This window comes from Protopterus annectens, chromosome 9.part0, assembly GCF_019279795.1.
Source record: "Protopterus annectens isolate FY-2018-M chromosome 9.part0, PAN1.0, whole genome shotgun sequence".
Classification (NCBI taxonomy): Eukaryota; Metazoa; Chordata; order Ceratodontiformes; family Protopteridae; genus Protopterus; species Protopterus annectens.
The window spans coordinates 376,392,135-376,417,813 of NC_056743.1; the positions used below are offsets into that span (position 1 = coordinate 376,392,135).

The following is a 25,679-nucleotide window of genomic DNA, read 5'->3' on the forward strand; positions in this document are numbered from 1 at the left end:
GACATGTCGTTCCATCAGGCCGCCCAGGGTTTAGGGTAGCTGGAGGCTCTGATCCAAGAGTGAGGAATAATGACATGGATAACATCAGATAAAGAGTTATGTACTTAAAATAACTTGGCATCTATGTTATCCTATGTCCCTATTCATCACTATCCCTCTCTCCTTCCTCGTCCTGCGGAACCTAGAGGAAGTGGAGATGTCCCATCTGGTGGTCAATGTCTTCCTTAGCTGATTTCTGTCTTTAGGGCAAACTCGATCTGAGGGGTTAGAGGGTAGAAAGTTATCATGGGACTGGGAGGAGATGAAGCGCAGAAGCTGTCTGCAAAGTTGCCTGCTCTGATCCGATGTCAGATACTACGACCCAAGAGAAATAAGCAGTGACATAGGATAACACAGATGTCAAGTTGTGGTAAGTAATAAGTCTTTTTTGCTGCCTCGGCAGTCCTGACATTAGCTTACCCCTTGGATCCTACCTATTCCACCATGAAGCCCCAGTGCCTGTAGCCTCAACTCTCTCCATGGGGACATTGTCTGCCAAAACCTCAGGTTCCCTCCCAGGGAATTTTGATTTCCTCTTCCAGGACTTCCCCAGAACATCCCACTGATGAAATCACCAGGGAAAGGACATGCAAGGGGAAGCACCTAGACTCCCCCACAAGGAGTCCATCACTGAAGACATGGATTTCGATGAAAGGGAAGAGTCCCCACAGTCACCTCTGAAGATGTTCCCTTCGGAGACATCCTATAAATCCTGAAACAGGTGGGTGGACAGCCATCAGCCCTATGCCAGAGGAATCTGTTCTCCTACAGGCTTTTCTGTACAGGACCCTCTACTTCAGACGAGCTTTTGGACATGTTTTCTAAGCGGGCATGGAAGGAGCCTGACTTCATAGAGCCCATACCTCAGACACCGGATAGGATAACACCACCACCTGTAGACAGACTGTTTTGGGGGAAAGGGGCTTCAGTTGATGCCATGGTCATTGTAGTGGCCACAAAGAAGGAACTAGCTGATGCGAGTTCCACTCTCCATCCCTCCAACAGGGAGTTATGGATGATGTACAGACTAGGGAAGTGTGTCTTTGCTTCGGTGAGCTTTACTTTGCTGCTGTTGAACTAGCTGGCACATTTTGTTAGACTTCAGAGAGATTTGAGCAAGGAATTATCAAATACTCTCTCTGGTACCATCTCTGGAGAGGTAAAGCTTCAGTAACTTCTCAGCTGGCAACCCTATGGGCTATATCCAGTAGTTATAGGTTCATAGGTTCATACTAGGCTATCTGCCCAAGGGCATTTATAAGCCTAGCCCATAGTTATGTGGCTTTCGCCACCCCTTTAGTTTGAATAAAAACGATGCCTATCATTTTGCTGTGCCTCTGTCAAGCAGTGACACTGAAGTAATCCCTGGGGTATATCTGCAATCTCCCATCCATTGGTCAAGATTCCTCTTGAACAAGGCCAGAGAGGTGCTCTGCCTCACATGTACCGGGATTTTGTTCCACAGCATAGGGAGTCTCTGGGTGATGAATCTGTCCCTCCAGCACGTTCTATTTATAACCGTGTCAAGGTTTAAGTCTCCCGCCCTTGTGGTTCTGAGGGATCTAGATTTTTGAGGTGAAGCATATTCATCAAATCTGGGTTTGACATGGCCTTATATGTCAGGCACAGGTCACCTCTGAGCAAGCGGTATGAGACTGAATAGAGCTGGAGTTCTTTCAGTCGGGCAGCATAAGACATATTTTTGAGACCCTTTATCCTTTTGGTGAGGAACTTTTGGGGCCTTTCAAGCTGCAGCAGGTGTCTGGTCAGATACATTCGAACGGGGCATTGTACTCAATCATAGGTATAATGAGTGATGAGTACAGGGGACGATGACCTCCCTTGATCTAGATGTGAATCCCTTCATGATCAGGTGGGTGATATAGAAGGTTTTCCTAACTACTTTAGCAACATGAGTGTCAAACGAAAGGCTACTGTCAACCTGGGTCCCCAGATCTCTGATGACTTTTCTGTGCTCAGTGGATTGCCACCTATATGGTAGCTAGGGGTAACCTTGTTTTTCCCGAAGGGTATGACTATGCATTCTTTTGGCGTTTAACTTCAGGCCATGGCTCTGGCACCAGTTATCCGTTTCTGTGAGGCCCTTCTGGAGGATATCTGTGTCAGATGTGTTTTCGACTATGGCGCCCAGTTTGCAGTCATCTGCAAACTTTGTCAGCCATAACCCTCCTGTGTTTGCTTGTACTTCAGAAAAGTAGATGCCGAACAAGAGTGGACCCAGGACTGAGCCCTGTGGGACACCACTTGTGACAGGCTTTGAGTCTGACATGGCTCCAGCAACTCTGACCCTGTGGGTTCTGTCACTTAGCCAGTTTGCAACCCATCTTGTGATGTATGGGTTTACATTCAAGCTGATGAGTTTTTCGATGATACCTGAGTGGGGTATTGTGTGAAGGCCTTTGCCAGGTCGAGGTAGGCTGTATGGACTGCCTTTCCCTCATCAATGGCCTTGGTGACTGTCTCGAAAAAGTCAACCAAGTTTAAGAGGCAGGATCTGCCTTTGACAAAGCCAAACTGGGTTGGATCCAAAGTCTGCAAGTTCCCTATGTCTTTATTTATGAGTTCCATTATGATCCTCTCCATGGCTTTGCAGATAAGGCTTGTCAAGCTAATGGGGCGGTAATTTCCAGGGTCTGTGGAGGCACCGCCCTTATGAAGTGGGACCACAGTCGCCGTGCGCCACTCCTTGGGTACGTATCCTGAGGTGAGGCTAAGATTAAACAGCTGTCCTAACTGTGGGTTTAATTCCTCGTTGAGTTCATGAAGCACACAGCTGGGGACACCATCCGGTCCCATGGATGCTGTGTTTTTTGCCTTAGTGAGGGCAGTTCTCACCTGGGCGTTGGAGATGTTTTGGGCTACAATCCTCTGGAATAGATATCTCTCCTTTTGGGGGAGGGAGAAGTTTGCACTGAACCTGTCAGCCAGTATGTTGGCAATGTGTGTAGGTTCAGTAATTTTCACATCATTTTGAACTAATTATGAGCATATCTGGGAGTTTCCTCCTAGGTTTCTAACATAGCTAAAGAAGGCCTTATGATTCTCTTTAGAGTCCTTGGCGATTTTTCTCTCAAAATTTGCCTTTGATTTTATGAGAGCTCTTAGTTTTTTACTTATAATGATCAAAGGTGTCTTACCTTTCAAGGATTTTGCTCTATCTTGTAGTAGCTTCCTCCTTTTGTTGTAGAGCTTGTTTATGGCTGGGGTCCACCAGACTGGACGCTTGCCTTTGGTACAGAGAGTCTTAGTTTTGTTTGGGATTGCCTGATCCATGCAGTCCTGTAGGTGCTGGTAGAAGGCATTTGTAAGTGATTCAGCGGTTTGAGTTTGAGTAATGTTTACCACTGGCTCAGGGGCCTTAAAGGAGACCACACTAGTTTTTAGAAGTGTGAAATCGGCTTTTGAGAAGTTTTTCACTGTGGTCTTTTTTGTTTCAGGTGGGGGTGGGATGAGGACCTCCAGCGAGATTAGTTTATGATCTGATCTCACCAGTGAGGGGTATACTTCCGGTGTTGAACATTTTGATCCCATGTTCGTGATGATGAGATCAAGTATGTTTTCTCCTCTTGTGGGGATGGTGACTAGTTGTTCCATGGCATTTGAGTTTATGAACTCCAGGAATCTTTGGGTTAGAGTGTTCGGGCTTGAGTAGTGTTCCCAGTCTATATTAGGGTAGTTGAAGTCACCTAGTATGATGGTGTTTGGAGATACATTTATCCCTCCAATGTTTTCAGGAAGGCCATGTGAGGTTCCTGAGTTTGAGAGGGTGGCCTGTAACATGCTACAAATTGCAGAGCAGTCTTGCCTATGGTTAATTGCACCTGGATGGTCTCCGATGCATCGTGCGTTGCCACCAACCTTGAGGTGTGGGTGTCCTTTATGAATATGGACACCCCCTCCTTTCTTGGTGTTGTCCGGATTTTGGGGCGGAACGCATGATATGAGGTGAAACCTGTTAGTGCTGGGGTGCTCTCAGGAGCCTTGAACCAGGTTTCTGTCACAGCACAGACATCGATGTTCTCCATATTGAGAAGGGCCTCGAGTGCGTGCATCTTGAGATTGAGACTTCTGGCATTGAGCAGCATTACCCTTAGTTTTTTCCTTTTGGTGTTCTAGGGTGGTAGGTTTAGAATTTGAGCCTTGCCTAAAAAGGCACTATGGGGTGGCAAGAGCCTTTGCCAATATCCGGAAGCCCAGGGTGACAGGTGCAAGCCGTCCCTTGCGAAGCAGCGTGGCTTGTCCAGCATGTCATCCCAGGCAGACAGACATTGGATCCCCTTTGAATGACACCAGAATTTAAGCCAATTATTAAAGCTGATCATCTTATCACTGTATTGTGGCATCATTCTAGGTGAAGGTAGGATACTGCTCAAGGTCAGGGTCATACCTGCCTGGGCTACATAATCAGAGAGCTCCTCGATGTCCCTTTTCATGTAGTCCAAGGAGGTACATCTCAGGTCGTTGACACCAGCGTGGACAATGACTGAGTCGTACTTGTACCTGCTGTTGAGAGACCTGAGTGCTTGCGTTATGTGGCGGATTCTAGCACCTGACAGGCAGCTTACTGTGACCTTCTCTTTACTCAGTCTGGTGAGCGGGACGTCAGTGTGTCTGACTATGGAATCACCAATGACAAGTGTGTCTGGCATTTTGTTTGGCCTTAAGGGCTGTGACTGTTTGACACTCTGACTGTGTGGTCTATGTGTTGCATGTGTTGGGTCGTGAGGTGGTAGTTGTTTGGGTGTCTGCTTTGGTGGCCTCTGCTGTTTTGGTAAATTTTTGATCAGAGCCTCCGAGTATGTCTTTGTGTGAGTATGTGTATGATTTGAAGTTGTGATGGTACCATGTGTGACTGGGTATGTATTGTGTGTGGTTACCTTCTCCTCCTGTCTGGTCTTGCCAGTCCTATGTTGAGAGAGCTCAGCCTCCAGTTTGGCCGTATAGTTGCATCTCTCGCATGTATTTGTGTTTTGTGGGAGAAGGAGAGGATTGTCTGTGTACGAGGCAGTTGTAACATTGCCTCAATATTCCCAGGTTCACCAGTTGAGCTGGAGAGGACACTAGCAACTGATCCCTCGACATACTAGATGTAGTAGATAAAGTGACTTTCAAAGGACTCCGGGGGAAGTGGGTTTTAGGCTGGTGGGGTACTATCTATAATAAGAGTGCTTTATCAAGGTGCAAGTACTGTAGGAGTAAGTGCTAGGCTTTACAGATAGAGAATAGTCTACTTGGGAATCAAGTAGAGATGAACTTTTCAGTTATAGGATATGCTGGTTAGATCAGCAGTACAGCTCGAGGAAGGTAGTTTTAAGGGAAAATTGGAAGAGTGGAATTTAGATGGCCCAAATAGTTTAACCTTGTTTAACCGCTGCTCTTGTGTGCAACAGTGGTAACTCCGCTAAATCGGCTTACGCGTTTAGCGTGTTTTATAGCAGGGGGCTGAAGGGAGCTAGGAATTGGCCCAAAACGACCAATGGACCACTAGTTTCTGGCTGAAACTTCACCAAATCAGACAAAAAGGCCGCTCAGTGCTTCTCACTCCCACTGGTAAGCAAAGAAACTTCCCTCCTTCCTAATAAGGCAATGGATCAGTAACAGGAACTAAAAACAAAGCCCAGGGATCAGCAACTCTGAAACTGGACCACTCTAGTTCAGTAAGGCGGGAAAACAAGAGATTTTTTTTGTTTTATTACAGAGACAAGGAAAAAAACAGACAGTAAATGCTATAAATGCCGTAAACCGGCCAGCGCACTTTAGTGTGTAGCCTACAGAAACAATTTGCAACAATTAGTAACTTAAAGTGCAATAAACAGTGTAAAATGCAGAAATCACTTAAAGTAGCAATAAAACAGGTGAAATGCAGTCGCTAGCTTAAATAACAGTGGGAAAGCCACAAAAAATACTTATATCTGGTAGAAAGTCACTCTTTTAGCTCTCTGCTGCTTGGATCACTCTGCAGGCCACCAGGAGGATCTGTGCTGAGTTGGTACAAGCTGGAAAACGCGTGTTTAGCGTGTTTTATAGCATGGGGCTGAAAGGAGCTAGGAATTGGCCCAAAACGACCAATGGACTACTAGTTTCTGGCTGAAACTTCACCAAATCGGACAGAAAGGCTGCTCAGTGCTTCCCACTCCCACTGGTAAGCAAAGAAACTTCCCTCCTCCCTAATAAGGCAATGGATCAGTAACAGGAACTAAAAACAAAGCCCAGGGATCAGTAGCTCTGAAACTGGACTACTCTAGTTCAGTAAGGCGGGAAAACAAGAGATTTTTTTTTGTTTTATTACAGAGACAAGGAAAAAAACAGACAGTAAATGCTATAAATGCTGTAAATTGGCTAGCACACTTTAGTGTGTAGCCTACAGAAACAATTTGCAACAATTAGTAACTTAAAGTGCAATAAACAGTGTAAAATGCAGAAATCACTTAAAGTAGCAGTAAAACAGGCGAAATGCAGTCGCTAGCTTAAATAACAGTGGGAAAGCCACAAAAAATACTTATATGAGGTTAGTTGCCAGTATAGCAGAAGGAGCAACAAGAGCTGTGTGTTAAGGCATTTCCATGATAAGGCTTGCCCAGATGCACTTGAGTGATTTTGTGGAGCCATTTAAGTCCACTTTTGTCAATGCTTCCTTTGACAGATCTACCCTTTTTGGCCCTAAAGTGAAAGAAATGCTATCCAGGTGTGAGAAAAATGGAAATACCTTGTCTGCCTGGTTGCATACATTTTTCAGCCCCCCAAAGATCCTTCTCAAGTAATCAATTGAGTGGTCAGAAAATGTAGTTCAAAAAGTCCAAATGTCCATTCTGTGCCACATGTGGAGGAAATGCCCCCAGAAGCAGAGAGAGGAACTCGAATGGAAGTCATCGCCCTCTTGGCACAGGTGGCCAACAAAGCCAGAGTTCACAGCAATCTTTCTTTGATAAACCCTACCAACGCTCCTGAATGGAGGCCCGACTGACCACATCTGGAGACATTCAGGGAAGGTTGTCCCAGTACTAGAGAGCCTGACTACAATTAAAAAAAGATCCTTGGTTGCAGAGAATTATGTACAGATGTTATAGAATACCAATTTCCCTACCACCTCCATTTCCCAGAAAAATCCCCAATGTTCCACCCAGTCAGATGGATCAAGCAGCAATTCAGATTTGAAAGCTGCTAGAAAAAGTCATCCAAGAGGTTCCACCAGACCAGATAGGATCCGGAATTTACTCAAGATTTTTTTTAGTGCCATAAAATACAGGGGACTGGAGACTAACATTGGATCTCACAAATCCAAAGAAATCTGTTCAACGAACCAAGTTCCAGATGGTCACGGTTTAGTCCATTCTCCCTTTTCTGCGCAAGGACGACTGGATGTGCTCGATAGATCTTCAGGATGCCTACTGTCACATAAAAGATAATCAGGTGATCCAGAAAGTACCTACCTTTCTGGTTGCAAGCCAGTCACTACCAGTTCAGAGTACTGCCCTTTGGACTCACCACAGCCCGAAGGGTGTTCACCAAATGCATGGAAATAGTAGTAGCTTACCACAGACTGCAGGGATTATGGGTACCTGGATGGCTGGCTCATTAAACTAGAACAAATCGCAACTTCAGCCAACTCGGACATTGGAGTTTATTGGAGCACTGCTCAACACAGACTGCCATTGCTTCCCTTCCACCACACCGAGTTCTAACTATAAGGTCACAGGTCGAGAAGGTTGTAAACAATACATCAATCTCAGTCCCCACAGTTCTCTGAACTCTGGACCTTATGGCAGCACTGATAAACCTTAGTTTCTTTGGCCAAGTTTTACATGTGGATCCTAAAGTGAATGTTGGCTACTCAGTGGTCAGTCTTCCATCAATGTCGTATCAGATAAATATTACCAACATTTGCAGAAGAGATCTCTATTGGTGGATCCAGTGCAATCAGTTGCTCTGTGGGTGCCCATTCATTCCACAGCAGCCCAAGGCCTTCGTGACCATGGATGCTTCCCAAATAGGGTGGGGGGGCATTATCTGGGAAGACCATCCAGGGTACCTGGTCCCCCAAAGAAACCAATTTGCATATAAATGTCCTAGAGATTGAGAACTGTGCTGTTTGTGATACGAGCATTTTGAGATGTTCTTCCCTCTGTGACGATTGCCATTCAGATTGGACAATGTGTCAGTTGTCTGGTACATCGACAAACAGGGGGACAAAATCTTACTGTGTCGAGTAGCGATCAGGGTTTGGCAGTGGGTGATCTTTTCCGACCACTTTCTTTTAGTGATGCACATTCTGGGGAGATCTAACTGAATTGTGGACTAACTGAGCAGGTGCATACTTTTTCCACAAGAGTGGTCCCTCAACAAGCAAGTGGCAGACAAGATTTTCCATCAGTGGGGCCAGCCATGCTATGATCTTTTTGCCTGACCCTAAACAAGTGCAGCAACTACTTTGCTCCGATTCCCCCCACAGGGGCAGTCACTGAGGGGATGCTCTACTTCACAACTGGCCCCTGGTCTTCTTAACACCTTCCCACCAACCCCTTTGATTTAAAAATTTCTACAGAAAGCTGCCATGTCGAAGAACACAGTGGTCCTTATTGCCCCCTATTGGTCTCAAGAAATTTGATTTCCTTTCCTGTGGCCTCATCTGGTTCAACCACCATGAAACCTATATCTAACTCCACATCTCCTGTCTCACCTGATGGCATGTCACACCTGGATATACCAAACCTCAAGCTGACTGCTTGGCTTCTCCAGTTCCTTTAGTAGCCAGACAGTCTATTCTCTTATCACTTGTCCAACATTTAATTGTCTTCCCATAAGCCCTTAACAAGAAAAACGTACCCAAGTAAAAGAAAAGGTTTGCCATTTGGACTCAGCAGCATAAACTTTGACCCCATTTCATCCTTTATTAATTACATCCTAGATTTCCTTGCTCACCTTTTTCAAAGTGGTGCTAGTACCTCAATCATTAGAGTACATCTAGTGGCAATGTCAAATTATCATACAGGATTGAATGGCGCATCCATAGCTTCTAACAAATTGAGCAAGGCCTTCTTAAAAGGGACACTCCGCCTAAAGCCTCCTTTTTAAAACCCTACACTTCCATGGATCTAAATTTGATGCTTCAGGCTCTCACACAACCTCCCTTTGAATCAGCAGCTACATGTGACCTTAAATATCTCTCATGGAAGGCTATTTTCTTGGTTGCCATCACTTCCATAAGAAGACTTTCTGAGATCCAAGCACTATCTTCTAAACGTCCTTGTTTTTCCACAGTGATCTTACTTATCCCCCCATCCTTTCTTCCAAATGTGGTGTCAGAATCCAACATAAATAGTACTATCAGTTTGCCAGTGTTTCTTTCCTGAATTTACCAACTAAGAAGAATAGATCTTACATTTACTGGATGTCCGTAGACAATTGCATACAACAGAAAAAAAAATCAGAAAAACAGGCCAACTATTTGATGTTCATCGTGTTTCACTGTTGCAGTCATTACTCTTGGGTTATCCTGCTGGCAGGCTACCTTCAGTCGGTCAGAATTCCAAAGTCTAGGTCCGGCGTCGGTTGCTGTCGTCTCTTCCCTGACATCAGTGTGCCAGGGGTATAAAAGATGCAGCCGACGCCATTTTCTCCAGTCTTTCTTTCCGCTCGGTGCCCGAAGCAGAAGCAGTTCTCAAGTGCCGGTCGTCCGACTCCTGAGATTTTCAAATCCGAATTTCAGAACCGAAGTCTTCATTAAAGCCAAGTACCCTGTTTGGGAAACTTTTTTCTTGCTCCAGACCGATGTCAGAAAAAGTTGACAGTTGTATTTCTTGTGGGAAGCAAATACCGCATAAGGATTTTCACTCTTACTGTATTCCTTGCCTAGGCCCTGATCACAACGTTGCTAGCTGTCAGTTTTGTGCTAGATTTAACCAATGCACTATTAAGCGTCTGTTCGATTTTGCATTTCATTACTTTGGCCATAGATTTAATTATATAATGCCGTCGGAACAGCCGACAACCGGAGTTTACAAAAAATGCAAGGGCAAGGAAAAAGATAGGCATCCGAGGTCCAAAACCGACGACGGGGCCTCTAACAGGCCAGTCGCCGGTTCTCAGTGAGGCGCTTTCGCAGCCCCTTGCGCCTGCTACCTCAGAGCCACAGGCCGCTTCCGACTCCCACGTGGATCCACTGAGCAGGCATCGGCTTCTGAGGGTGTCTTCAGACCTACACAACTATATATTAAGCCATCTTCAGCTTCAAAGACTAAAGCAGCTCTAAAGACAAAGAAACAAGTACAGCATTCTCCTACTCTCAGACTTCAATGCCTAAAAAAAAAAAATGCTCAAAATGGCCGAAGACCTAATTACTTTGATCAGGGGCTCCCATCCCCCTCCTGATAAGAGGCCTAGGCAAGAGACAGTATGATTCTTCTGATCAGGTTTCTATTTCCTCTGATTCCTCTTCTGAACAGGATTACTCCATGCTTCCCTATGAGGATTCTGATGCTGAAGAATCCATTCCTTCAGCCTCTCCTTTTGAGAATTATTCTTTTGGGGAAACCCTGCATACCATGAGGGAGCATTTCCACTGGGAGAGCCAAGATTATTCTGAATCTAAGAAAAGGCTCAGAGACTTTCTGCTACTTCCTCAGCACAGACCCCTTGCTATTCCACCTGTTCTAGATATTGTAGATGTATTTTCAGAGTCCGGCCTGTCCCCTGACTCTTTACTCCCTGCACCTGCTAAGCCAGACAGATACTATAGGGTCCTGGATTCTCATAAATTCCTATAACAAAACCCTGCTGCTGACCCTGAAACTATTTCCCAGGGTTCCAAAGGAGTTAAGGCTTCCACTGCAAAAAACCCTGTCCCCTCTGATAGGGATTCTAGGACTCTAGACAGCTGGGGGAAAAAAACTTCTGCTACCTTGGCTGTAAGGGCTTTAAATTGTCAGTTTCATATGTTTAAATATCAGCAATATTTAATGTCACTGCTTAAACAGAAATGGTTGACAAATACTGAATGTTCGGAGAACAAGGAATTGCAGGATTTATTGCATGCAGCTGAACAAGTGGGAAAGCATACTTTGCAATGTGGTTATGATTCACTGGAGGCCTCTTGCAGGGCTGCTGTTGCAGATTCTGTTATTAGAAGGCATGCTTGGTTAAAAACAGAATCTGCCTGATCATGTTAAAGCAAAATTATTAGATGCACCATTACAGCATGATACTTTGGTACTAAAGCAGAAGAGGTGTTGAAAAAAAATGGAGGATAAAGCAAAATCCATGCAGACAGTCAAGGATTTCTTACAGGTACAGCCACCCAGGTTTAGGAGGAACTGGCCTTCTAAAAATTGGTTCTTTCCAGTTTCAGACAGACCACAAAGAGGCAGATACAGGCATCCCAGAGGCAGATCTCAGCCCCAAGGCTCTTACAGGCCTAAACAATGGGGTGCTCCTACCTCCAAAAGCGGAGAAGACAAATCACAACCTTACAGGAAACAGTCCCAATGACTTTCCTCTGCCAGATCCAAGCACTTTTGTTTTGGCAGCCCCCTTGGGGAGAAAACTAGCACTTTTTTCATCAAATTGGCAAATGGTTACCCAAGACAAATGGGCCCTGAACATAGTGTCCCAAGGCTACAAGTTCCATTTTCACACTCTACCAAGGTCAGGAGGTATGCCAGAACTGCCACACAGTCAATGGGCAGATGCACAAAAACAAATTGCAGCCCTCATGGACATGAGGGCCATTCCGCAAGTACCACAACAAGAGCAGGGGCAAGGATTTTACTCCAGACTTTTCCTAGTACCCCGAAAGGCAAAACCTGGAGACCAATACTGGATCTGTCTACACTAAATATTCTGCATATTCCCCCTACATCTTCCCCCACATATTCTACCAACTGTATTACTCAAACGTAAAGCATCCCTGCAACTTAACATAGTAACCCTCCCACCATACCTATTACCCACAGAGAACAATCATAAAATTTCCCTTATAAGCAAACACATTCAAAAACTGAGAAAACTAATAATCTCATGCATATCAAAACTAGCCCTAAGTGGAGACATCCACCCCAACCCTGGCCCTACCATCTCCAACCCCAATCCTCATAATCAGACTAGAAATCACAACTTCTCCCATATTACAGCCAATAGAAAGCCAAGTGACTTCCTTCTACTAAGCCTAAATATTAGAAGTATATCCAACAAAGTCCATGAACTCCATGCCACCATAGACTTATACTCCCCAGATATAGTTGTCCTGACAGAAACCTGGCTAAAGCTTCACATTACCAGTGAGCAAATACTCCCTACAGGTTACGGCATACTAAGAGTAGACCGGCTAAACAAAAAAGGAGGTGGTAGCTATAATATTTAAACAACATCTAAACATCCAGATCTTAAAATCATCAGCTCCACAAATAGGCAATGAAGAAATAATATATACCAACCTCAAAATTAACCGAAACAAAACCATCAACATAATTGGATGCTACTTCCCACCTGGCCAAAACATCCCTCCACTAGAAAACCTCCTCAGCTGGTCTACCCACCATCTCCCCCAAGAAACTATCATCTTAGGTGATTTCAATATTGACTGGCAATCCAATTCTGGCAACAATCCAACCCATCATGTACACCTTCATGGCTTCACCCAACTAGTCCAGTCACCAACAAGGATAAATAAAAACTCCAGCAAGCACTCTACCCTGGATTGGATACTGGTCAGTAAGAACCCCCAGTCATATATAACAGGCTGCTTATCAGATAGCCTCAGTGATCACTCCCCAACATTCCTACTCAAAAAATACCTGTACCAAGCTAAACCTGTCATCTATCGTCAAATACGTAAAAAAATAAACTTTAACCCACTCACATTCATCTTATCCCTCAAAGAATGTAACTGGCATGCTCTAAAGTACCTCAGTCTAGATGACGCAGTTGAATCTTTTAATACTACCTTCCTGAACATCCTTAATTACCATGCCCCCATAAGATTTTCCAGAACCAAAGCACAACCCTCCCCATGGCTACAGAAAACCACTAAGTCAGAAATGAAAAACAGGGATAAAGCCTGGGAGCACTAGCGCGAAACCAAAACCCCCGCAGCTAGACAGAAATTCCTAGAACTACACAATAAAGTCAAAAAGCTAATAAAACGGGACAAATTCCAATACTACCAGTCTGCCCTAGACTCCTCACAACACAGCCCCAAACAATTCTGGTCCTATAAACTCCATCCTCCACCCAGGTAAAGTCAGTACCCCTCCTCCTAACATCCCTCACTCCTCAGAAAATATTGCTACCTCATTCAACACACACTTCACCCAAACCATACTATCACTAGCTAAACAACACAACCCCCCTCCCCTCCATCCCACACCTTCAACCAGTAATCTCCCCACTGCCTTCTCTTTTTCTCCTGTACCTACCTCCAACATAAAAAAACTCTTAACTAAACTTAAACCCACCAAATTAGCAGCAGACAACCTCCCAAGTGAATACCTACAAATCGCAGCTGATGCTCTGGCCTACCCAGTATCCATCTTGATTAACCGATCTCTGTCAGAAAGTTACGTTCCCACATTGTGGAAAGTCTCACATATAATTCCCCTCCACAAAGGCGGACCCTCTGCAGAACTAACCAGTTACCGCCCCATAGCTATTCTCTCTCCACTCTCCAAAATACTAGAGAGATGCATACACTCTCAGGTCTCACACTACCTCCTTACTAACAACCTCCTTTCCAGTACTCAGCATGGTTTCCGACCAAACCATAGCACCACCACTGCCTTACTCTCCTTTACAAACACTATCCTTCAGCATAAAAACAATGGCTATCTCTCCTCTGCTACTTTCCTAGACCTATATAAAGCATTTGACATGGTCCCACACAAACAACTTATCTCTGTCCTCAATAACCTATCCTTCTCACAATCAGTCACCATCTGGTTTCAGAGTTACCTGTCTGACCGCCAACAATCCGTTGTATGGCAGAATGACATATCTCCCCAACTACCTGTCTCCATAGGGGTTCCCCAAGGATCCATCCTTGGACCCCTACTTTTCTCTGTTTTCACCAATAATCTAGCCTCTGCCACCAAACATGGCACACTCATCCAATACGCAGATGAGACTGCCATCATCTGCTCAGCCCAGTCCCTACCCAAACTGCAAAAAGTCACACAGGAAGCCTTTTCCTCTGTTGAAACATGGTTATCCGATGCCCAATTAATACTCATCCCAAACAAAACTAAACTACTCATCTTCCAACCCACCAAACATACTCAAAACAACTCTCACTTTAACATCACAGCAAAAGACAACACCACTATATACCCAACTGGACACACCAAATTGCTAGGAGTGGAAATAGACAATAAACTAAAATTTGACATTCACATATCCATGACCATAAAAAAGTCCACAAAAAACTAGGAGCATTATACAGAAATAAACAATTTCTCACCAAAGCAGCAAAGATTTCAATAGCAAATTCCCACCTTATCTCCACCCTACTTTATGCCTCTCCAGTATATACCAACCTAAGGCAATGTGATCTAAACAAGCTAGAGACCTGCTACAACAAAATCGCAAAATTCGCCACAGGGGCATCCCACCGTAGTCACCACTGTCTCTCACTTGCTGAACTGGGCTGGCTTGAACTCCCTCACCTCCTTCAGTGGTATCAACTCTCACTCACCCACAAACTAGTAAACCATCCACTAAATGTCCCATCCCTCCAGAATCTACTCCAACCCTATCGCACCACCAGACCACTAAGATCCAGCAACAAAAATCACTTGCAGATCACTAAAGCCAATAACTCTGCTGGTGAAGCACTATTCTCTTGCGCCATAGCCAAATTATGGAACTCACTCCCACCCACAATTACCTGCGTACCATCATGCACCAACTTCAAAACTTTATTAAAAGCGCACCTAAAACATGCTGGCTATGCCCTTGCAACTCCCACTCTAATATCATCCACCCCATCCAACTACTACCTTTCTTTCACCTCCACTAACTACCTTGATGATAGCAAGCTCAGATGCTCATAAGCCTAGTACTTATTATACAGCAGGAACTTCTCATTGTTACATTTGTTAATGCCTGTTATGTACTTCACAGATAAAGATTCTAGTTGTCTACTGAAGTACTATGTTCTTCATCTGTAAATATGTTGTAAGTAATTTCTATGTTAAACTGTTAATCACTATGTAATCCAATGCAACTACTGTCTGTTTATTTTACTGTGGAGCTTTTCTCCCCGGGCCTCCGCTGAAAATGGACCCACGTCCAGTCGGAAACTCCCAGTCAACAAATTTAAATAAATAAATAAAAATAAATATGTTTCTGGAAGTTCCAAAATTCAAGATGTTGACTCTACAGCAGCTACTGCCCATGCTGGGCAAGAAGGCTTGGCTCGTAACTTTGGACCTGAAAGAGGCATACCTGCATGTCCCAATCAGACAATCTTGCAGAAGATACCTCAGATTCATAGCTGGCTCAATGCATTACCAATTCTCTGCACTGCCGTTTGGCTTATCTACTGCGCCCAGGGTCTTCACAAAATGCCTGGCACCAGTAATTGCGTTTTGCAGACAAAGAGGAATTCAAATATATCCCTAATTGGACGACTGCCTAATTCAAGCAGAGAACAAAGACATTCTTCTAAAGCATCTGGCGTTTGTAAAAAAATTACTAATTGGCCTAGGGTACACAGTAAATGAAAAGAAATCAAAACTCATGCCCTCTTTAGATAATATTCCTGGGTGCAAGCTTAAATACATCTGCCCAGATGGCTTATCTCATGCCAGACAAAAGCAACTGACTACTTACTTCAAGAAATTGGCAACAAAAACCCACTTATCTGCAAGGAAAATCCTGCAGGCCTTGGGTTTCATGGCATCCTGCATTCTACTAATTCCATATGCCAGACTGCATATGAGGAAACTGCAGTGGTATCTAAAAAGTGTTTGGACTCAGCATTTCCACAGCCTGGAGACAGTAGTTGCACTCATTCCCTGCCTGCAACAGGAGTTTCGATGGTGGGCAGAAGCCTGTCACCACAACAAGGGTCTGCCATTCAGTTTACTCGCAGCCAGACAGACACTGACAACGGATGCATCAGATTATGCCTGGGCGGCCCATATGGCAGGGAAATGTATTCAGGGCACATGGCCTGCAAACCAGATGCATCTTCACATCAATCAAAAAGAGATGCTAGCTGTTCAAAATGCCTTGACAGCTTTCAAGGACCTGCTTTATCCAGGACAGATACTGATAAAGACAGACAACACTACGGTCATGTGGTACATAAACAAGCAGGGAGGTACACATTCCGACCCCCTCTGCAGACAAGCAATGACCTTATGGGACACAGCATTGGCTTTTCAAGTTCATCTGCAAGCACAATTCCTGTCAGGAAAAACAAATACTCTGGCAGACGAACTAAGCAGAAACCTCATGGATCCCCACAAATGGAAACTGGATCCACAAGTCTTCAGCATGATAATAAGGAAATGGGGATGCCCAGGCATAGATCTATTTGCCTCCCCTCACAACTGCCAATTGCGGAGATTTTGCACAAGGATTTATCACAAGCAAGCATGGAAAGTGGACGCCCTATCCTTCAGCTGGAAAAGTGTAACAGTATATGCCTTTCCTCCATTGCCTCTCCTTCCCAGGGTACTCCTAAAGGTCAGACAAGAGAAGACAAAAATGATTCTGATTGCTCCAGACTGGCCACCCCAGCACTGGTACCCAATCCTAAAGAGCTTGTCTCAAGGTCCAGCATGGATATTGCCTCAAACTTCTCACTTGCTGACCCAACAGAACAATCAGATCCTGCACAGCCAACTCAGGACCTTAAATCTGGCAGCATGGCGGATAATGTAGTCATTCAGACCACTCCTCTTTCAAAAGCTGTTATGGATGTTATCTTGGAGGCCAGGAGGCCCAGTACCAGAAAATCTTATGCAGAAAAATGGAAGAGATTCTGTGCTTGGAACCAGGAACAAGGCATTGACATGTGTGTACCAAATATTCCTCAGATTTTGCAATACCTAACTGAGATGCTGAACAAAGGCCTTTCTTTCTCATCAATTAAGATTCATGCCTCTGCCATTTCAGCCCATTACAATACGGAACCACCTATCTTTTCTCATCCGTTAATAAGGCAGTACCTCAAAGGGGCCAAAAACATTAGGCCTCCAAGGAGAGCACCAATTCCGGCCTGGGACCTCAATTATGTTTTGGAAAAACTCACCCTGCCTCCTTTCGAGCCAGCATCAACAGCAGATATAAAATTCTTATCCTGGAAAACAGCTGTGCTCCTAGTAATAACCTCTGCAAGGCGTGTCTCGGAGTTACAAGCACTCATGGCTGTGGAACCTTTTATCATTTTTCATCCAGACAGGGTATCCCTTCACTTGCCTACCTTTTATCCAAATCCACAGAACAAGGATGAGAAAATTCTGCATTCTTTGGACATACACAGGCAGTTACGCTTCTACTTGGACAGAACTAAAGCTTTCAGAAAGACTGAGCAACTTTGTGTCATATGCTGCAGGATCGCAAGGAAAGGCTATCTCAAAACAGACTATTTCTAAATGGATAGGCCATTGCATCCGTTTCTGCTATTTTCAACATGGCAAATCAGTGCCTAAGGGCATTAGGCCTCATTCTACCAGAGCAGCAGCCACTTCAGTAGCCTTCCTCAGAGGAGTACCAACCAAAGATATCTTAGAGGCTGCAACCTGGAGTTCAGTGCACACTTTCACAAAGCACTACCACTTACCTCTTTACTCTAAGTCCAGAGCAGGCTTTGCCACTGCAGTCCTGCAGGGCCTCATAGCCTCTCCTAATCCTATTTAGCCCAGCTACCCATCCTCAGCTTTGGGATTCAACCCAAGAGTAATGACTGCAACAGTGAACCACTATGAACATAGTACAGTTGTGTATCTACCATAAGTGTAGATGTTAGAGTGTATTCACTGTTGCAGTCCAGGTTACCCACCCACCATCCCCCTTTTTCTTTGCTGGGACTTATCTGTACTTCTCTATCCTATACAACCTATGTGGTGTATTTGCTTGTAGATGAAGGAAATGTTATTTTTTTGCATGCATTTTTATTGGCATATTTTTCAGCCTACCAATTTGGGGGCACCTAACATCTGGGGCAAGAAAAACTGAAGAAAATGGTGTCGGCTGCATCTTTTATACCCCTGGCTCACTGACGTCAGGGAAGAGGTGACAGCAACCGATGCCGGACCTAGACTTTGGAATTCTGGCCAACTGAGGGTAGCTTGCCAGCAGAATAACCCAAGAGTAATGACTGCAACAGTGAATACACTCGAGCATCTACATTTATGGTAGGTACACGACTGTTCTTTTCCTTCTCTGGACCAAAATTGGGAAAATCAATTTCAAAAGTTACCCCATCAAAGTGGTTGACAAATTGCACCTCCTTTGTATATACTAAGTTGGGCATTTTTCTTACTCACCCATTGAAAGCACATTCCACTAGGATTGTGCCTACTTCCACTTTTTTTTAATCTAGGATGTCTGTGGGTGACATTTGTGCAGCAGCAACTTGGGCTACTCCTCATAACTTTATCACTCATTACAAATTGTATCTGTTGTCCAGAGGTAGGGCATCATTTAGTTCTATAGTGCTCAGGAGTATCCGTCCTTGGGTCTGTCCTGGATACAAGTAGCTAGGGACGCTGTCCCATTCATTGAGGATAGAGTGGAGATCGATAACATCAGATAAAGAAGTTATGTACTCTCCATAAAGTTCCATCTGTGTTGTCTTTCTTAATTCTTCCTCAACTCCCCTCCCACCACCCCCTGTTCATGACTTCTGGAGGAATGAATATTTGCATGGTCTCTGAAAAGGTATGTTTATATTTATATATGACTGTGGGTATGTCTTTCTGTAATTCTCTTCAGCCTTCTACGCTAATGTAGCAGCAAACAAGATCTGAGGTAATTGGCATGGTGCATTGTGGGTAAGGAAGAAATTCGAGAAATCTGGTGGCTGCGAGCTTTAGCATCAGCCAAGTCGGATCTGTTAGATCAGATCTGAACCCATTCGTTAAGGATGAATGAAGATTGACAACACAGTTGGAACGTTATGGTGAGTACATAACTTCTTTTTATAAAGTGTTCATGTCTATAACAGCTAAAAGAATAGCTAAAGTAATGCCAAAATTGATAGATATGGATCACTACTGTTTTGTGGAGGGGAGGCAAACATTTGACAACATTAACAGAACATTGATGATCCAGAGGGAAACAGAACATAAGAAAATACCAGTGTTGCTGGTGGGTCTTGATGCAGAGAAAACATTTGATAGACTAAGCTGGGATTTTATGAGCTGGGCTGTGGAAGCATTTGCATTTCCTGATAAAATTATAAGGTTGATTAGGAGGATATATAAGGGATCGGAGGGAAAAATTTAAGTGGGTGGCTTTCTCTCTGATAATTTCTGCTTGAGCACATGAAGCAGGCAAGGATGTCTTTTCTCCTTTGTTATTTGCATTTTATTTAGAACCATTAGCAAAGAAAATAAGGGGCTCAGAAATTGAAGACATAATTAGTATGGTAGTCAAGAAAAGCTGGCTGTATTTGCAGGTGATCTTATTTTATATCTGACAAAAACCTGAAAAGGGCATTTCAGTGTTTGTGAACATTTGGTACAGTTTTAAATCTTTTTGGGATACAAAAGTAATGAAACTTAATCAAAAACATTAGCTGTAAATTATGTACCCACACACAGATTGGTTCAGCAGTATCCATATTTATGGGAACATGACAAAATGAACTTAGGAGTATGGGTTAAAAAAAGATTCCAGTGTGGTAGCCAAGGATATGTGGAAAGAGACAACAAAGAATAATACAAAAACTGAGAAACTGGAAGCTCTCTGATATGGATGATAAGATACAAACAGTTAAAATATTTTAGTCCCTTTAGTTTTGTAATGCAGGTCAGGCATATTTTTATCAACCAGAGGAAAAGTTGTGGTTAGCAATTAATAAAGAGCTGAAGGATTTTATCTGGAAGGGGAAGAGTGCAAGAGTTGAGTGGGATAAGCTGATTCTTCCAGTAGAACAAGGCGGAGTGGGATTACCTGATTTAAAGGGGTGTTTCAGAGGTAGACTGTTAGGGCTCCTATATATAGCACAAGCAGAAATCTGTAATTCAGAGTGGAAAGGGATGATGATGATGAAACAGGGAGGAAGACAGAGGAATGGACAAAGGAAAGACTACCGATGACTGCAATTAGGGATACAGACAATAGGCACGAGGGGGCTGAAATGTATTGGAGAAAACTGGCAAAGGAACCAAGGTATTGGGAGCAAATAACTAGAGAAGGAAAGGTAATAGAATGGGAAGATGCCAAGAATTTATTTGGACCAAAGGTTAGAAATTTCCTTCCCTATCAAGGATTGACATCAATGTATAGGCAAAGATAAAGAAATAGGAATATCCAAAATGAAAGACCAGCACTGGCAGAGTTTTTAGTAGAATATGTAAAAGAAGCTGCTGTTAAAAAAGAATAAATAGCAGGGGATATAAAATATTGCATGATAACTATAAGAATCAATGAGGATCTTAAAAAGGATTAGTAGGAGAGATTGGATAAGCAATTCACAAAGAAACAATGGGAGGATACATGCATGTCTCACAAATATGCAACAATATGCAACAGAATCTAAATGATGTAGGATTTGGAAATGTTTCAGTAGATAATTTTTATACCCCAAGTCGACCCCAGGGAATTATTCCTCAGGTAGACAGCAAGTGTTTTAGGTGTGATGGGGGAGAAAAAGGTTTTCAGGGAGTGTAATAAGTTGACACACTAAAGATTCCCAGCAGACAAACTCTATTAGAGATCCTGGGTGAGCAAATTGGTGTATGTAGGGAAATGTTTTTTCTGAGCTGTGATACAGAATGGGAATTGCCTGGACATTGTAAGGCCTTGCTGAGTCTAATTATAGTGGCTGCTAAAAAAGCAGTTACTAGAAAAATGGAAGTCAAAGTCTAACTCAACTGTACTAGAAGTAGTGAATATAGTAATTGTGATAAAACAGCTGAAATTGGGATCTGTAAGAAGGGTTAGGAGCTAATTACATAGAAAAAATGTTAATTGTGGGAACAATACATACAGGGGAGGAATGAGGTTTAAAAGAAGCCTGGATTTGAATGAGCTATGTAATGCCTGGCTGACAATGGGTAGATTATAAGTGATATAGAATGTTTACAACTAAAATTATGTCAATATGTTTTTTGATGTATATTACTTGCAACTGGGATTGTATCATTGTGCTTTGTTTTCATTTGTATAAATGTATGATTGCTTCTGTCATTAGTTTAATTTAATAAAAATCTTTCTTGTTTAAATAAGTCCGCTTTTGTACCCTTATGCGTATGGGCTTAGGTCATACATCTGATGTATGACCGTATGGAAGGATTTTTGGCTTTGGTACCCAAGCTGGATGTCAGGTGACCTCAGTGAGATTACCCAACAGTAGTGTAATACTGAAATAGTGATCAGTGGGACATGTACTGTTACAGGAAGTTGCTGCAAATCTGCGGTTTTAGCAAACTTTTTTTCAGACTGGGGTATCAGTCAGTATTGTGCAGTTATTGCTCACAATTTCTTTACTAATAATGTAATCTGAGGTGTAAGTGCTCACATTGAAGTTCACTTGTTTCCGCTATCAGTTTTGTCATTCTTATTTCACTGAATTACATGTTTGAACTTCTTTATTTTGATATGGCCACTTTCATGCTTCACAGCCTTCATGCGTATGTAGGACTTTGGCGTGTCTGTATAAATTACTAATCAGACTATCAAAGCATGAGCGGCAATGAAGGGGTGTTACTTTCCTCTTGCTTTGTCTGTGTTCCCTTGCCTGACACTTATTATCCATCCATGGGTAAGGTTTGCCTTCAACACATATCTATGTTGATAGATACCCAAATGACACATGGCCCACAAACTCAGTGTGCCATTCAACCACAGCCCATAAGGCATAACAATGTACCCAACACTCTAGTCATAGGTGACTCTATAGTCAGGCACACTGATGTTCCACTCACCAGGCTAAACAAGGAGAACGTTACTGTCAGCTGCCTGTCAGGTGCCAGGATCCGCCACGTAACGCATGCACTCGGGTCACTCCACAACAAGTACAAATATGACTCTGTCATTGTCCATTTTGATGTGAATGACCTGAGACATACCTCCCTGGACTACATGAAAAGAGACGTGGAGGAGCGTTCTGATCTTGTAACCCAGGCAGGTATGACCCTAGGCCCTGAGTAGCATCCTGCCATCACTCAGAATGATACCACAGTACAAGGACAAAATGATTGACTTCAGCAATTGGCTAAGCTTCTGGTGTCATTCTAAGGGGATCCAGTATCTGTCTGCCTGGGATGACATGATCGACAAACCACGATGCTTTGCCAGAGGTAGCCTGCACCTGTTGCCTTGGAACTCCGGATACTGGCCAAGGACCTCGCCACCCCATATAGTGCCTTTTTTAGGCAAGATTCAAATGACAAATTCATCACTGTAACAGGTACAAGCAAGCAAAATCGGCGGGTAATGCTACTTAATGCTAGAAGTCTAAACCTCAAAATGCACTCACTCGAGGCACTCCTTAAAATGGAGAACATTGACATCTGGGTAGTAACGGAGACCTGGTTCAAGGCTCCAGAGAGTACCCCTGCATTACCAGGCTATAATTCATACCACACCTTTCGGCCACCTAACCTGGACCCGAAGCACTAAAGGTGGAGGTGTGTCCATATTCATTAAGGATATCCACACCTCCAGGCTAGTTGCTCAGCATAATGCATCCGAGGTTATCCAAGTGCAACTAACTCTGGGCAAGACCGCAATCCAAATTGTAGCTTGCTACATATCCCCCACCATGCCCCAGGATTCCCACTCCTCATTTCTTGATACACTGGAAAATATATTAGGGTGCAACCTTACACCCTAATAATGTGCGATTTCAACTACCCCACCATTAACTGAGAAAACTACTGATGTACCAACTCTTGTGTTCAACGTTTTCTGGAATTCATAAATTCCAACGCCTTGGATCAACTTATCCACACCCCCACCAGGGGCAGCAATATCCTAGACCTGGTCATTACCAACATGGGCAACCGGTGTTCCACACCAGAGGTCAATTCCTCGTTGGTCAGATCTGACCACAAGCAAATCACCCTAGACATCTACATCCCACCCCCCATGAGGGAAACCATTGTAAAAAATTTCTCCAAAGCCAACTTCATGCTTCATAAGACAGAAGTGGCAAACTTCACGACACCCATGCTGACGGACAATAGAGGTATGACTGCTGAATACTATAGAATTGCACTTTATAAGCACTTACATGAGTGCATGGATCATGCAATCCCTAACGGAACCAAGATGCTAGCCTCCAAAAAAAGGAAGCCGATCTTGTAGTCCCCTGCTGTAAAACTCTACAACAGAAGAAAGAATCTGTTGCAAAAAGGAGTAAAATCCCATGATTGGAGGAACTCCATGGTCAGCCTCAGTAAGAAGCTGAGATCTCTCATAAAATCCTCCAAAGCTAGTTACGAAAACAAAATCACCAGTGATTCTAAAGACAACCACAAAGCATTCTATAGCTATGTCAAGAATCTCAATGGCAACACTCAGATCTGCCCTGAACCAACTGATATTGCCAAAATCCTGGCAGATAGGTTCAGTGCTAACTTTACCCCTCTCTCATCCCCTAAAGGGCCCATCTCTATACCGGAAGAATACAAAGTTCCTGTAATCACGGCTGCACAGGTAAAAAAAACACTCTCCAAAGCCAAGAACACAGCATCCATGGGACCTGACAACATCCCAGGCTGCGTTCTACATGAACTACAGAACGAACTGGCACCCCCACCTAAGTACCATGTTCAATTATAGCCTCACCTCAGGCTTTGTGCCCACTGAATGGCGCACAGCAATGGTTATCCCACTCCACAAAGGGGGAGCCACCACAGACCCCAGGAACTACCACCCCATTAGTCTGATGAGCCTGGTCTGCAAGGCTATGGAGCATATCATCATGGAACTTATAAACAATGACATTGGTAATCTCCAAACTCTGGACCCTACCCAGTTCGGGTTTGTAAAAGGCAGATCATGTCTCCTAAACATGATAAGACTTCTTTGAAGCAGTCACCAAAGCCGTAGATGAGGGTAAGGTGGTTCACACAGCCTATCTAGATCTCGCCAAGGCTTTTGACACCACCCAACACTCTGGAATTATAGATAAACTCACTAAACTAGGTATAAATCCCTATGTCACAAGATGGGTTGCCAACTGGCTCACTGACAGAGTCCACACTGTGAATGTTGCAGACTCTAAATCCAACTTCAGACCAGTGACAAGTGGAGTACCACAGGGTTCAGTCCTGGGTCCTCTCCTGTTTGGTATCTACTTCTCTGAAGTACAGGCTAACACAGAAGGTGTGTCTAACACAGTTCACAGATGACTGCAAACTAGGAGCCATAATCAAAACTAACGAAGTGGACATCCTACAAAAGGGCCTCAGTGAGACAGATGCCTGGTGTCAGAGCCATGGCCTCAAGCTCAATGCCAAAAAGTGCATTGTCGTCCCTTTTGGTAAAAACTCTGTACCCATGAACTACCATATAGGTGGTACTCTACTTAACACCAAAAGTGTGATAAGAGACCTTGGGACACAGGTGGATAGTAGTCTCTCCTTTGATAATCACATCACCACAGTATCATCACAAATGGTTTCTCAGCCAGGAAAAAAGAGGTAATTTTTCCCCTTTACTCATCACTCATTAGACCCATTATAGACTACAACGCCCCTTTTGGTATGTACCTCACAAGACATATACAACAACTGGAAAGGCCACAGAAATACCTCACAAATAGGATTACCGGCCTCAAACAGATGCCCTATGCAGACAGTCTCAAAAAACTCCAGCTTTAGTCTGTCGCATATCGACTACTCGGAGACTATCTCTACCTAACATACAAAGCTGTCAAACCCGAGCTGTTGGACATGCTCACTTAAAGAAATCCCAATCCCTCCGAGCAACACGCTCTAGGGACCTAAACCTTGTCACTGCAGTAAACAGAACATGCTGGAGGGATAGATTCCTGTCCCAGAGACTTCCCATACTCTGGAACAAACTACCTATCTATGTCAAACAAATCTCCTCATTAGCATCTTCAAGACAAATCTTGATGACTGGATGGGAGATAGGAAATTCACCCGGGGATCACTTCTACTTCTGTGGCTCTGCTTGACAGGCACAGGAAAATAATTTTCTTTGGTGGCAAAAGCCAGGCTACTGTTTGGCTAGGCTTATATAGGCCCTAGGGCCAATAGCCTAGTACCTACCTATCAACCTGTGTGCTTTCTTTGCCCTTTCAAAATTTGTCATGTCTTTGATCTGCATATTTCCCTCTTGAATCATTTGGCTCTACCTGTTCCTTTCATTTCAAGATTATTACTTGTCTTTTGGTTCATCCTTTGGGTTGATATTGTTCTCTGTTTTTTTTTTTTTTTTTGCTGTTAGTGCTCTCATTGACACCTCTATTTTTATATTCT

The 25,679-nt window shown here is 43.7% G+C and overlaps 1 protein-coding gene across 1 annotated transcript in view; it reads left to right on the forward strand.

Moving 5' to 3' along the window:
• Positions 1 to 25,679, forward strand: part of PIWIL2 (piwi like RNA-mediated gene silencing 2) — a 2,846,460-nt gene that overhangs the window by 211,558 nt on the left and 2,609,223 nt on the right. The window lies entirely within an intron of this gene.